The following is a 14,515-nucleotide window of genomic DNA, read 5'->3' as shown; positions in this document are numbered from 1 at the left end:
TTTTCTAAAAAAAAAAACTGTATTAATGCTTTTACGTAATTTTTTTGATCTGAGTCGTATAACTATGCCTCTTTCGAGATTCCATTTTTACAACAACTTATCAGTTTGAAATCGGATATTTTAAACGTGGACGATTAATCAGTTGGAAAAAGCAGTGGATCATCAGCGCAATTCGATTCGAGGCACGATTGGGTCTGTTTTGACTAGTCATCGAAATTTTACGCTCGGTCAGGTGAATTTTGGTGTTGCGTACGGCTTGCAAGTACAAAACTTATTAAATATATAGTTTATTTGTAATTTTGTGAACAGATTTTGTGTATGATCAACGTACCTACTATGTCAATGAAGTGTAGACGTTATAAGATAAATTGAACTTTTGTTGCTACGTTAACGTTACATTTTTGTTAGGATGAAGTTGTTTTCAGTAAAATAATATTTTATTAATGATGCGATTTTTTTACATCACTCGCTTAGATTCTTTTTTTTCGTAATTTTTTTTATATTTTATTTCTTACTTATGTCATTCCATTAAGTAACGAAGTTTGTCGGGAAGGATCTTTGCTCTTCACGGAATCCTAATATGGAAACAATTATGTTGTACTTAGCATTCCATTGCCTCTATGGCGTAGTTGTATTACAGTACGAATGTAATGCTGAGGTTTCGGGTTTGATCCCCAGGTCGGGCAAAATGATATTGTATTTTCCTACTCAGTATAAGACCGGAGGATGGAATTTGTACCCGATATGGTAGTAGGCTCAACCCCTATCATGTCATGGGATGGAATACACACGGTGTAAAGTGGGTGCACCAATTGCGCTGCTGTTCACCCATTCGGGAATAAAAGGCCTGAGTATGTGTGAGTTTTAAAATTCGAGAAAATTCCGCGAAACCACAGATAGGTTTCCGGATACCTTTGTCTTAATCGAGTGCTATAGTTCCTTAGTGATATTCTAAATGTGTTGCTCTTTAATATAAAATCGGACTACAACGAGTTACTTTGCCTTTTGCTAACGCATTTCAAAAAACATTTCATGCGCCGTAGAACTTAAACTGTGTGTCACATAGAGTTAGTTTTATTTTATGTCAAATATACTGATTTATTATACAGACAATTTTATTTACCATTGTTCGTCTAGTGGTCGAAGTTCGTCTGTCGGATTGATTATATTTCTAACACATATGTATATTATATTTTGTTTGCACTTCCTATATTATGAACTTTAATCATTCCAAAACTAACACTCCGCCTTGCGCGTAATGTGCTTAAAAAGGGGTACATCGTTTTATTTTTAGGTATTAATATGTAGATTTATCATACTAAGATGTATTTTAATTGGGTTTACGGTAATAAATACAAACGGTCTTGATAAAAAAAAAAATCTATACCTTATCTACTTCTGACCTATATCTCAAAAATATAATTGTTATACATTAATAATTTTATCCCCATCTATAAACCTTGTAAAAAGCAAATCCAAAAATTCTTTATATTTTAGCCTATAGTACGAACGGGTAGAATGTTTAACAATTGTTTAGTTGGAGCCGGGAGGGAGTGGATGACAAAGCGCCCTTAGAGTGAAGAGCCGCTCCGCTCACATGGATGCAAAACACATGTATTACAAGCACAATTCAAATACTACCGTTTTAAATTCATAACTGGTTAATTCAGTATAATTATAACTACATCTCGGCATTAAGTGTTCTTATTGGCTATAATAATTATCATAAAGATGAATTCGAGGATATTCTAAGAAATTCTATCAATAACTGCTTCATACCTAAGCACACATTGTCATTAATTATTTTTCATTATTTTGTCATCCATGAAAACGGCTGACCTAGAAAATCTGTTTTAATATCCCAAAAATGAATTATTTGAAAAGTGAGTAAATATGGTATTTTTTTATAATATTATCGACCGTTGGTAGGCTAACCGACTTTAGACAAATTTATTCAATAAAATGAAACTAGCTTCAAAACACAAAAATATGTGGCGATGTGAAATATACATATAAAACTTAATAGAATATTCGTATTTGTAAATGGATACACGCACACAACGCTAAATCTGCGCTTGGAATGTGTGTGTCATTCATTTCGAGAACTATAATGTTACATTATAATAAATTTTATTCTACGTTTAATCTCAAACTTTTCAGAAAAAAGTGTCAGTATAGACAAGGAAACGAGTTTTGTATTATGATTTTTTTGTATAATGCACGTGTTCTGTTCTGTTTCAAATATAAAAACTTTTTAACAATCATAATAAACTTGTTCATTGCATTGTCATTAAGCATTTAGAAAGAATGTGAAAATAAAATACAAAGCTCATAACTTTCATGCTAACGTGAGACACTCGGTTGAAATTCAGTCGGCAAACATGTTTCTGTTTAGAATTTTTCCACACCTGCCTCGCATTCACTCCCTTTGTAAGTTGGGTTCAGCGGATCTCAAACATTGCCACCTCTTCCGTATTACGGAGACTTAGTATTAATAATTAGTGTATTGTAAATGTATTAGTATAAAAACAAAAAGTCTGGGATTGCGTGCTCTGGAACAAAAATTACACATGTGTTTACATACATTGTAAACGAATGATTGACAAGGGCTACGCGAGATGTCGGTATATATCATCAAAGCTTGCATAACATAAATTAAAAATAAGTACTATTATTTGGTCAGCGAGTGCACTGGGCAACGGTTTGAGAATACACGTGCCATGTAATTTAGTAGATCATGTTCCCATTTTAGGCAGACCTTGAACTATTATCGACAAGATGTTACACTGATTTTTTTCACTCTATTGACCGTGAATAAAATGGGAATGCGTCAGTATCTAATACATGTAGTTTCAACTAGTTTATTATCCGTTTGTGCTGTTTAGTGTCCGTCGGAGGCGCAGGAATACACACATACAAATTATTTCTGAGTCAGTGAGTTAGGAGGGCTGTACTATGTGTGAGGCGCGTCAAGGATATTTTGTCATCAGACTGCACTTCTTATTGTCGCTTCTTATGTCGCTGAGAATATGGCACACATTATTTCGTGTCATATTAGAATTTAGATGATACTTCGGATATATAAGTTTGGCGAATCTGGTTCATATGATATAACTTAGTGTCACATCTATTAAAATCTGCGCTTTAAATAACTACCCAAACTTTATCAACTGGAGGGCTTATATTGAATTCCCATAATATTCAGAAGACAATAAACGTTTACTATAAACGCCGGCGTCTGCTAACATAATGCTGTTAGTTGCAGAAACGTGTACGCGTCTATTTTTATACGCTTTAATATAAAACTAATTCATCGATAGTTGACGGTTGTTTTTAGCATTGTTATTCGTAAAGCTATTAATACGACGAAATAACTTTGGTGTACAATTTAGCTTTTGCTCGCGGCTCCGCCAGTGTTAAAACAGCTTTATATTTTCTCGAGATAGAAAGTAGCCTGTCCTCCCAGGGTCTCATAAATTAAATATTGTATTGATAATAGTTAAATATCAGGTTATGAATTGTTTTATTAAGCATATCTAATGTAATTTCTGTATTACAAGTTTTGGAAACATGAATACTGTAGACTTTAAGGCATCTAGTGTTTTCGCTGTGTGTTCTATCTATTAAAGAGTAAACATTCTCACATTACGAACAGATAAGCTAGTTAGAAGTATACACCAACCGCTCAGTGTAGTCGGCGAAATATCTTACTTGGTAAGTGATTGCGGAAGGCTACCCACGTTTGAATTCAGAGTACTTGATAATTACATAAATATTATCACGATAACAGTAGACAGATAAAGTTATTGAATAGTTTATATAGTGGAGAAAGAAGTATAGTTTTGATTTTAAATCGACTTCAACAATTTGAAGTTAAATGTTCGTTACACTTTGATGTTTTTATGTTAACATAATGATGTGTTCCAGGTCCAATTTGCATTTATTCTCAAAACCTAACACATACAAATTGCTTTTAACGTTTGATTTATACTATAATCCGAGAGATTAATAATATATATTGAATTATGTGAAAATACAGTAGATTTTACTAATTGTGTGCGTCATTAATGTGGACTGGACCGATTATATTGTGCTCAATTTTTCGACACAGCGCTTAGCAATATTACCATAATTGAACAAAAGATATATATTAATATTTGGGTTCGTTTTTTATACTAAACTGTCTATATTTAAACGACTTTTGTTGCTTATCTTAAGCGATAGATGGAAATTGTATTGTTATTTTTCTTTGTCACTTTGGTTTATTAATATTTATTTAATACAGTTTATACACAAAGTGTACAGTCAGATTTAATGTCACATGCACAGCGTCACTTGCAACAATACAACCCCGATTTTGGTCAGCCGTCTCAAAGCAGTCTCTGTTAAAGATAGAATAACTATATTTCTTTACAAGAAGTTAAGTGATCTTTCTATATTACTCCTGTGAAATCGTTATACAAGCAATTGTTAAGTTTATATACAGAAATTATAATTCTTACGGTTTCACTAACTACTCGTACATAACAGGAAATACAAATTTATTACAAATAAAAAAATTACAGTGACCTCATAAAATAGATTCTCCTAATTATACTAATTACCTATCAACAATTCAAGTCTTTTCTACTTGCAATCTTTTGATATCCAGAGTTGATGTTATTTAATTTCTCTTTGTTAGTATAAATCATATTTATATATTTTGTTAAATGCTGTATCTGACATATTTTTATAGTCTTGTATCTTTATGTTAAATAATATTTTTTAATTTATGAAATTGTTTTTTGAAACATTTAATATTTTTCATAATATAGCTTATTAAATTCTTTTGAGTTATTAAAACCCACACATGACTTCCGAATCGTTAAGACGATATAGGTACTTTTTAGACTACTATTTTACGGTAGCCGGAATGTTTATATGAATAATAATAATGCTACCCAGATTTCTGTTCGTCTATAGACCTTTCATCTTTACCATTAACTTGTAATCTTCAAATCTACTATTTATAATCATAGGATGCTAGATATCAGGATCTTTCTAAAGCTAGGGTTACCTTAGCCTCTCAATTTTACTCATCAACTCCTCATTGTAAGTTAGTCAATAAAAGTTTTAATCAACGTATTTCTCTGTAGAGATGCAAGCGCCGGATTCAATCAGTTTTGCGACAAGGCAATACACTGATTTCCCTTCAAGACGTATAAATCTTGAGGCTTTCATTAAAAAAAAAAAAACGTTGTGGCAATTATAATATAGGAATTGTATTAATCAATGATAACGGAATGGGCTTACATGCGAATAAAGTTATCCTCAATAAAAATTTGTTCACTTAAAATGTTGTTGAAAATATTTAAGTAAATAAACATGACTAACCTTGTATTAACGATGGCTTGCGGTTTTTTAAATATTAGTACGAACATATGGCACATATGACGCAAGGCCGTTCGGAACAAATTAATTGGCTGCTTTGTGGTCAATATTAAATGAAAAATACATTTGTATAAACTAAAAATAAGTCTATTTTATGTGTCATACTTGATAATGTATTTATTATTATACTTGTAAATTATGTACGTTGTTCGACAAACAATGGGTGGAGATATAGAATCCTTAAAAACCTGAATTAGTTACAAAAATATAAAACGGTCAAAAGTAAATACACAGAACTCGTTTCAAAGCATTTGAAAATGTTTACATATTTCCAGGATTTTTGTAAACAGAAAAAAATATGATTTGAGTTATAACAGTAACCTTTATACGATGCACACGATATTTGCGAACACCGCTACGTAAAGGTTCGCTTCAAAGGAATATAAAAATACAGTTGTTATTTTAAATCTTTCGTTGTGTTTCGGTTTCTGAAATGTTGTTATTCAGTTGTACAACTGTGGTACAACAATAAGTTCGTAAATAAGTATTGACAAGGTGAAAAGTTTATATTTTCTTGTCAATGTAAATTTATTCCTTAATCATATGTATTTAATAACATCAAAGAGATAAAGAAGTTGATTAAATGCTGCCATTGCGTTTTTATCGATTACTAGTTTAAATTAAGATGCAAAGCCGTGGCGATTTATAGTAATTGTTCAGTACAATTAGATTATTTTATAAATCTACGTAAGAATATAACATTAAAAAAATCCATTATTGCAGTTTAAGCTATATAATAAATCCTGCTACTCTTCAAAACAACAACGAAATCTCAAGGAATATGTTGAATTCTGAGAAACGTATCGCTCGGTGGCATGACATCATAGTATTGAAATCACGTGGGCATATCGAAGTTCCTGTGTACCAGACTCACTTGTTGCGTGTACGGTGCCACTGAATAAATATGAAATCGGCCGGATTCAGTTACTAGTTGTTTGCTAACAGTTTAGATTGAAAACTCCAGCTTTTATAATATTGGTTGATACACAGTCGATGATGCAAAATTTTAATATTGTACTAGCTTTTGCTCGTCTCACCACCCGGTTTAGAAAGATTTTTCGGGATAAACGTCTCGCTTAATATTTTCCCGGGTTTATAACCTATTTTTTAAAATTAGACTTCTAGAAAGGCTTTGGTAAAAACTGCATTCAATTCTATATTGTAGTTTTTACTTGTTGCGTTTAGAATCATATAGACACACAAAAAATCTAAAAAATATTGTTCTGGCCCCATGTTATTTAATAAAAAACCCCCGTTTTCGTTTTTGTTCATTATTTGTAATGTACAGATATCAGCCTGTTACAATTTTTTATATGTGTAGATTTCCTAGCTGTTTTTATATATAAATATTGTTTGTTATTAGGTAAATAAATGATGTACGACGAACGTATCAAAAAAAAAGTCACAGGTATGTTTTATAGCTACTACAAGGTATTCGCTGGGTCTTGAAGCATATAAGCACGTTGGTATATTGTAACAAGTTACTATGAGTATAAATTTTTCAAGTGATATTCCTTTTACAATCAATTCTGTGCATAGTTTATTTGGTTATACATCAACTATTTTATATTTTTACGTAACTGCAATCAATATGAAAAAACAAACTGTTCTATGAAAACAGCCAGATTCGTGCAACCTTTTTTTGATGATATTTAGTTTTCGTTGTTCGTTCCGTTCCAAAAGCGTTAGAATTTGTTTACTTGCTACTATTTAAAAATATTGTATATTTAGACTTAGATTTGGTTTATAGTTTATTTATTGTATGTTTACAATATTGGATTTCTTTATTTTTTACCAACTTTTCTTAATGACATAAAAAAATTATCCACACGTTTTAAATAAATTAGTATAACTGTAATATTTAAAAAATGGGTTGATGTAATAATAAGAATATACTTTCAACTCCTTCACAAACTTTTATCCACAGTCTCACTGTCCAAGTGCCAATGAAAAAAAAGCACGCCATACGCGTTGATAACGCGATATGACGTATGTTCTCTTTTCATATTTTTATGCTATTTTCACACCAAACATATAAGTAAGTTAACCTGTATAACGAGCAAACGAAACAGACCCACTCACATTCGGATTTCTATTTCACTAAGTTATTCCATTTTACACGTATTGTTTTATAATTTGTATTTATCATTTAAAATATTATTGTATTTAAATATGATATATCGTGTGGCAGTAGTTTGTCTCGTCTTTAGAACAGATTCTAAAGGTGTCTTAAATAGTTGGTACGCCATCTTTACCAGTAGTTGAGATTTGTGAGATTTGCTTTATTAAAGTACTGGAGATTAAAATGAATCACGTCATGTATATATATTGTAAGGAAATGACACTGACCGAGCAAGTCGTGACCGCGAAATGACTAGTATTTGCTTTTTCACTCAGGCCCAGCTATAGGTCAAATTGCGTTTTAAAATGTTGTACAGGGTAATTCAATATTAGATTAAACCATAACTATGTACAGCAACAGCACGGCTTACAGAGACTATATAAAAAATCTAACCTTTCCTTTTAAATAGAATTATTAAAATACCAACCCAAGAAAATACAAGGTGTTGTTTTATATAATGCAGTCGATATTGTTCACACATGACACATCCATTACTGCCCGAGACACGGCCGTGATGTTAATACACATGCACTGTATAGCATGTAACATTTTAATTTGTCGCGTATGCTCCGAAGGAAACTATTGTTACGCCTGAAAAAGTAAAAATATTTAATATTTTCGACACACTCAAATGTTTATATTTTATGAAACTAGATCTAAAATTATGAGAGCCATATGTTTTCTTTTTTCATAATTCCGATATTTTCATACATGATTTTCACTTTGAATTTTGTATTATTCTAAAACAGAACGACGTAACCTTTGCTTTGCAATAAAAAAGAAGTGAAGTGTTTTTTATATTTATCTATTTCTTTGAAAATGACAGTTGTGACGTACCTACTGTAATATTGACATTTGACATTGACAAATGACGGTGTCTTAGTTTTTTTAAATAAATATTAGGGTGGACCAAAGAACTACTTCATTCAACTGTATGTAGACGTCTACAAGCATTTGTCGGTTTCCAATATTTTTCTTCGAAATTAAGTATTAAAAAAAATTAAAAATATATAATCAAACTCAGAGTAGAAAAATTAGGCAACGGTATTTTTGTTGCAAGCAGGTTTACATTTTGAAGTGTTGTTAATTGCATTTAGTTGTGGCTGTGTTTATCGCATCGCTTGATAAGTTTTGATTCGTTAACATTTTTGAATGGATTGTAATGTAGTAGTGAATCACATTACCATTATTATATTCGGCCTCTAAGTAGTTTTAATAAATGATTATTGATATGACTACATACTGAATCGACAATGTCGAAATTTTAATATGTAAAGAAAACGTAAGACAATCGATTAAATATGTAAATAAGAACAAATTGAATTCTAGCATTTGCTGAATACAAAGTGCTAATAAATTTATTTGTGATATCAGCCTTCTATATACTGTCCCACTGTTGGGCACGGGCCTCCTCTACTACTGAGAGGGATTAGGCCATAGAGATAAATCCACCACACTGGCCTAGTGCGGATTGGTAGACTTCACATGCCTTCGAAATTCGTATAAAGAACTTCTCAGGTGTGCAGGTTTCCTCACGATGTTTTCCTTCAACGTTAAAGCAAGCGATAATTCACAAAGAATACACACATAATTTTAGAAAAGTCAAAGGTGTGGGCCCTTAGGATTTGAACCTGCGGACATTCGTTTTAGCAGTCCGTTCCACAACCAACTAGGCTATGCCGCTATTGTGATATATGCTTTGTTTGATTTATGATTTGCTAAAAACTGAAACCGGAAATTGATGGCAGGCCTACTTCCTCTTCTTCGCTACCCCTAACTTGTTGCATCTAACACGAATTGAGCTCACAATATTTCTTTTCCCTACGATAAGTACCAAATTTAATGTATTGCTAAGCACATCCTTTTCGGGTCTCGTAGATTCAATGTTTCAAACGACTTGTTTATAATGGACAGGAAATTTGGTTTTTTAATAACCGACGTGAATAAATTGTACTGAGATGTTTTTTATTATGTTTGAAAATCAGCATATTATCTTTATCTGCATTAAACAAGGATATATTACATAAGATTTGCAAACATTGCTGCCTTGATCGATTGTTAATATTTGTCCGCAATCTGTATACTTTAAATCTAAAGTTTTCTTGTATTCCCCGATCCAATAAACTTGACATAATTACAAAAAATTTATATAAAAATGTATCATATTTAATCTATTCTTTAAAATATGGCTCAAGTATGACGTTAATATTCAGATTAAAAATACATATTAGTACGAACTACAATAGAATAGATAATAGATAAATTCGTCGCGGAAGGTATATAGATAAATCTAATAACAATTTCACCGCTATCAGGAACAGCGCCAGTGCGTACTTCACTAACAATATATAATATTATTATTTAAAACATGATAGGGGAACTCAATCGCTATAGGCCACTGCTGCTTCATCACAACGTTAGACCACACACTACACAACAGTCGACCGCTAAACTAGATGAGCTGCAATTAGTATGTCTGAGACATCCATTATACTCCTCGGACCTTGCTCCAACAGATTACAAGTTTTTCCATAATTTGGATAACTTTTTACAAGGAAAAAATTCGACTCCGATATGGCAGTCCAAACCGCCCTCAGAGTGTTCTTGATACTCGCCCCATGTTTTTTTTTAGTAAAGGGATAAATGGCTTCTCTATGAGATGGCAAAACTACATATATGCAATGGTGCATACTTTGGTTAAGTAATTATATTTTTCTAAAAAAAAAAACACTAGTCCTCCCATCATCATTTCAGTCGGGAATCATCAACTAGAGGATGTAGGCCTCGCCTATTGAGCGCCATAGAGACCGGTTCTGAGCCGCTCTCATCCATCGGACTCCGGCGACCCTCAGCAGGTAGTCGGTCTATCGTGGGGAGCTATCTACGCCGCGTTTTCCGGTTCGTGGTCGTCACTCCAGAACTTTTCCGCTCCAACGGCCAAATTCCTCCCATACAAAATGCCAATTTCGTATTAAAGCTTAGGCCTACACACTACACAATATTAATATTACTAATATACTCGTAATTGCTTGATAATTATTTTTGTTACGATTTTTTGATCGTTTAATCCTAAATGTTGAATTAAATATGCAATATTTATCGTTATCAACCAACAATTATAATAATATTCATAAGTCAAAATCATACACACATAATCCTTCAATTAGCTTGAAAGTAGATGAAAGAACAATTAGAGAATTTATCCCGATCTCTACAAACCATAACAAACACATCTTCGTTCGTTAGGAAAATGTGCAGAACTCTCATTTTGCAAGAAAAAACGCGGGACGCTGGATCTATTGTTATTTTGTTAATCACATGCTAATGAATTTCTTCATAGTGTATATATTGGTGAAATTTCGCAGTGACCCAGTCTGTTGCCAATGCACGTCGAGTAATAAATTCTAGTGCCAAACTAACTTTCGTTGCTTTCGTAGTAGTAATGTTATTTGCCATGCGATAAGCCGGGTTAGTGAAAATAACGTTATCAGTGAAAGATATGCTGAGATTAGTGGCACATGTGGTAGATAAGGACTTATATTTCATATTCTAGTCAGCTTTGAAAATAAAATACAAATTTATTTCAAATGTGGACAAGTTAACGCTTTGTTTATTCTATTTGAACCAATATATCGATTAATGCTAAATGTTAAATTAAATACGCAATATATTTTTTTATCAAAAACTATTGGTATAAATTGAAAGATATGAAAATAGGGTATCAATAATTATTTAATTAACATGTACCTCATGAATCTCTTAAGAAGCTTTATATCTAAAAATTAAATTACTGTTTAAAATAAAATTATTAATGTAATTATAATGCTTAAACGTTACATTCTTTGGTATTGGTAATGTTTGATGCAAATTTAATTTTAAAAAGTAATAACACAAATTGAATTAGAGAGCTATGTTTTAAATCCAATAAACTGACGAGTACAAACAGACGTAATAATTTATGAATGAGTTAAAAAGTAATCGATATTGTTTATCTATGCCACTTTGATCTACAAGTGTTGAGATAAATTTATATATTTTTGGGTATATAAGTATTAAATATTGAGTCTATGTTTTATATATTTATTATTTTTCACTGCCGTTGGTTTAAGTCTTCTGAAATATAGTGTTGCATCGATTTCAATTGCAGCAGATTTAATAAAAAATGCTAATGAAACATCGGCACTATTCCTTAGAAATTATTCACAATAAAATTCAACGAGACAAGTCCTTTGTATGTCCGCGACCTGTTCGTCAAAATCCCATTAACTAGCTGTAATGAGAAATAATTGAACAGATAATGATTTATAATTACTGTTTATCGAATTGGTGTCATCAAATGACATTGTGATCTTAAAAGCCTTAATATAACTTAATCAAAAGGTATTATTTTTTGTATAAATAGAATAATCAAGAACCCTTTATATATATAAAGAATTTGCATCGAGAATACGATGCAAATTTAATTACTCTGTAAGAAAACCCACAAAGCTTACTAATGGTACTGCCTCCAACATCCCTTCAATCATTTAGTAGATATATATAATAGTGAATAGATTGACCGCGCTTGATGATAGTTAATATTCCGATGTGAAAACCCTAAACAAAGCAAGCATAACTAACTTAATTAGGAGTCCATTACAGTTGCGACGTGCACAATATCGGACAGGTGTATGTATGCGACCTATGCGGTGGCAACATCATGTTTTGACATTGGAATTACCGACATTGGAAATTCGATGACATAAGACTAATTTTAATAAAATTCCAGTGTTTTGCGGCGCTTCTATTAAATTCATCTTCTTCGATGTTGTGTTGGTTATTCATAATATTATGCATTGGTAATTGGAACCGAATATTGCTGTCCTTTAACATAATCTGTTATCTCTTACAGTTATAATTGCTACTTAAGAAATGTACACACATGTACAATATACTATATTATGCAATGATCAATGAAGGTGTCAAACGTACGTTTTCTTGTCTGCTGACTACGTATGTTGCTTAGTTCATAATATGTTTAGGCCCTGCGCAGACGGTAACTTCATTATGGCAACAAGATGGCCGACATAAATTTATGCGTTTAGTCACGACGGTGTGAAACGGTTTCCGTTTTCGGCGGTTTTCAACGTTAACAACTTTACGGACATGTCCAAAAATATTGTTTACATTAGTTTAAAATTAAACGTGAAAACTATCCTGACTAACTGATAAAGATATCAGCCGATTTAAAACACAATACCAGACGCCACTATCAAATCGATAGCAAAAATGAGCTAATAGTAATCAAGTTTTACATGCTTTTGCCTTATTATAATCGGTTTATTATTGACATTAATGCCAAGCTAAGGAAGGAAGGATTTGTATCCTTATTCCTTTAATAAATCGTTCTGTAGCGTTTAGTCGAAAGCATGATGATAGTTAGAAGCTTGGGCAGTGGTTTTTAAACAGCAATATTTTATTCAAAATTGGCTAACTCGATGGCAGTCTTTGTTAGAATACTTTCATAGATATATAGATAATGTAAACTAGATTTATCAGTTTATATTAGTAACGTAAATAAGATTACTTAGTTGCTATAATATTTACTGGTGAACATTTTTACGGACGTCAATTTGTAGGTTAGTTACAGCACATGTTGACTAAATAATATGGACGGAGGTTAGGACCTTAGTAACGTTTTATTTTTCAATACTAAGAAATACATAATTTCATTGGTAATTTAGGATAACAAGTTAATTATTAGGGTACCATGGGTGGCATTAGGCAAATGTTACCAAGTTTGCCTAAAATACAAATTGTAAAAAAGTGACAGCAATATATTTATTTTTAGCATTTAATGGGATTTAAACTAACATTATCAACACACATCAAAGATTTTTCAAAAAAAAAAATTAAGTAGGACTAACCGGCAGAAAGTTACTCGATGTATTCATGCGTAGGTTATACCTATTTCTAGTTTATAAAACATGTATAAGTTAATAAATCTGAGTGGTCATGGATCGTCTAAATCACATATTGTATACATTACGCATGCATTATCCATTAATGGTTGTCGTATTATATGATTGGGTATAACTTATTACGTTTTAATGCTATTCGTGTAAAATTTCTATGTTTTTCTTTCGCTAGAATCCTTGGACGGAAAATTGCATATGATCATGGGTAGAATGACTAACACTGTATTTCCTTTACATTAGAAAGGTGATTTTTTATTTCTTATTAATGTTGAATGACGAGACGAGACGAACGTCTGGTCGTCTAACATAAAACAACTTTGAATTAAAATGTAACTGCCCTCATTACCTGAGACATACAATGTTTAGCCTCATAACACCAAATAATTGCGCTGATTACAATGTCCTTCAAACCGGAACACAATGGTGCACACTTATTGCTATTTGGTGAACGAATTACATAATGTGGTTCTAGTAACCCAGACTGCCATTAGCATATTATAAATCTACCACCAGTAAACACCCCAGTCATGTCCAGACAAGATACATGTCAATCAATTGAATTACAAAACTAAAGTCCTCTGAATTTAATAAGTTCCTGTTTATACTTTTGTGAGTCGATACCACCATCAATGGGATAGTGTAGAGAAAAGAAATTTAGATTATAGACGTGTTTCGAATTCCTATTTATTTGTATTTCATAAGCGTCTTGGTATGAGTCACTTCAAGGTCTAAAAGGTTTTAAACAAAGATACCTGCTCTCATCTCAGTCAGTAATTTACTACATTCTTTCAATATTATTATTATAGTATTTAATGTGAACGTTTAAGTACAGGTAGAGTCATCCACATAAGTAGCTGAACCAATTCAAACTTCAAATCGCCGTAAAACTTATATGTTCTTACTAAAAAATACATTTCCTCCCGAAAATTAAAATAAAACTTATTTACTTTACTTCTCACTATGAAAATTAAATGTTTCAATTTAACTTAACATGTACAGGCGATTT

At 31.8% G+C, this 14,515-nt stretch overlaps 1 protein-coding gene and 1 long non-coding RNA gene across 27 annotated transcripts in view; one reads left to right on the top strand and one right to left on the bottom strand.

The window, feature by feature from the left end:
• The window catches only part of LOC115455742 (basement membrane-specific heparan sulfate proteoglycan core protein), a 204,384-nt gene that overhangs the window by 40,411 nt on the left and 149,458 nt on the right, over positions 1–14,515 (top strand). The gene's annotated exons all lie outside the window — the stretch shown is intronic.
• On the bottom strand, positions 247–8,375 carry LOC115455743. The gene is made up of 3 exons (XR_003939821.2): positions 8,264–8,375; positions 7,980–8,143; positions 247–2,552 (listed from the first exon to the last, which is right to left on the bottom strand). It is a non-coding gene; the product is annotated as an uncharacterized LOC115455743 (long non-coding RNA).

The sequence above is a fragment of the Manduca sexta genome, chromosome 27 (assembly GCF_014839805.1).
Source record: "Manduca sexta isolate Smith_Timp_Sample1 chromosome 27, JHU_Msex_v1.0, whole genome shotgun sequence".
In the NCBI taxonomy this organism is placed as follows: Eukaryota; Metazoa; Arthropoda; class Insecta; order Lepidoptera; family Sphingidae; genus Manduca; species Manduca sexta.
This window is presented reverse-complemented; position numbering and strand designations above follow the sequence as displayed.